Genomic DNA, 1,945 nt, shown 5'->3' on the forward strand with positions numbered 1-1,945 from the left:
AGTGGATTCCTGGCAGGAGTGGAAGACTGTGTACCTACCGACGTGGAGGTTCCTTAAATATTTGGGTTTTTGATAACAGGATTTCTGCTCTTTGGACCAGGCAGTTACCAGGCAGTTACCTGGATTATCGTCAAATTCGTGGATGGGTTCACGGATCGACCAGCACTCCACCATAAAACATCTGTCTTCTCAGTCCAAAATATGAACATTTTGGTCCTCAAAGGAGTGTCCCCCTGAATAGTACTGATGCATGCTTTGAAAGTACTGGAAAATAAAGTGTTGGAGGTTAAACCAAAGCATGACCAATTCAGTGAATATCAACAAAACCAAAGCTTGTATTAACGAGACAGAAAGGTCACTTGAAAAAGCCAAAAGTGAATTGAAATCAGCTGTTAAACATATCAGCTTCGTGGAAGCCAAAAGAGACAACCGTTCACCAGGTAAGGTGAAAGAACTTGCATGTCTTCGGTATACAAGAAGGAGCAGAGGAAAAACAATCACTCTTTGACTTTATCACAGACATGCTACCGAGATTGCTGGGACTACCGTCCAAAAGATATTCACACTGGAGCGGGTTCATCACCCACTTCTCTGTGGAGATGGCCCACATTCAACGGGGATTCAGCCCGTCATGAAGCTGTTCACTGACATCAATGCCTTCCCTGGATTCCTACACAACCCCTGCAGTCTCAGTGTTATGTGTGGTGGTAAAATTTATTTCTTCTCTACACCACAGGAAGCCAAAGAGTTTTACAAAATCCTTCTACAGACAGCAAGGGACCTGTGATTCGTGACTTATGATCCAGCATAGACAGAAAAAAATATATATATTTTTTTATTTTAAAGACAGACAATAACCAGAATGCACTGTGAAAAGAAGTTCAAAGTATTCAAGTGTGTAATTGATTAGAAAATGTAATGTTCCAAATGTCATAGAAGCACAGTTGAGCTACAGTATATGAATGGCTAAAATAGCACAAAGTATGCAGAAGTAGCTAAGATTGGGAAAAACAAAACAGGAAAACAGCATGAATGCTAAATCTATAGTCACACAATTAAAAAATTTCAGCTGAGGCTTGACTTTCTCAGATGCTCCATAAACACAAGCTGAACAGAAACCTGCTGGTGACCTCCTTTCACTCTACCATTGAGTCTATCATAACATATCGCATCACATTGTGTTTGCTGGCTGCTCAGCTGCAAATCATAAGGCCATCCAGAAGGTCTGCAGAGAGGATCGCCAACTGTCCCCTGCCCTCTCTCAAGGACATCTTCAGCCTGAAAGATCTCATCATGACCAGGAGCATAATAAAAGACAGAATACATCCAGAATAATGAACCGTTTGCCCTCTGGGAGGCAATACAGGAACTTGAAATGGAAAACTAACAGACAAAAAAAAAACAGCTTTTTCTTCAGGCTGTGAGATCGGTGAACAGTTTACTCTGAGTGGTCTACAAGTTTTAGATTATTATTGTGTGAATGCTGAGGTGGCATTTAAACTATGGTTTTCCTGTTTATGGTTTCTTCTGTATGTTTTTTGCAGTCAAACTACTTCTGCACACAAAGTGCTATTTTAACCATTTATAAATCAAAATGTTCACCTGGATCAGTAATAGTATGCTACGACTTTGATTTCTGTAACTTTTTTCTTTTTTAAAATATTTAACTTAATCTAAAATTAATATTTTTGCATGATTTTTATCGTTTTACTTTATTAGGCCCGAGCAGCGACAGCGCTGCGAAGGCCTATTGTATCTCTACTGTTTATTATTATTATTAGGCCCGAGCAGCGACAGCGCTGCGAAGGCCTATTGGATCTGCTATGTTTCTTATTATTACGATTCTTTGCGTTCTTAAAACGCTAATTTGGAGGTCTAAACATATTCCAAAAGTCACCAAATTTCACCAAAAATTGTCCCCCGCGAGAAATAACACGATTTTAAT

The sequence above is a fragment of the Kryptolebias marmoratus genome, linkage group LG16 (assembly GCF_001649575.2).
Source record: "Kryptolebias marmoratus isolate JLee-2015 linkage group LG16, ASM164957v2, whole genome shotgun sequence".
Lineage (NCBI taxonomy): Eukaryota > Metazoa > Chordata > Actinopteri > Cyprinodontiformes > Rivulidae > Kryptolebias > Kryptolebias marmoratus.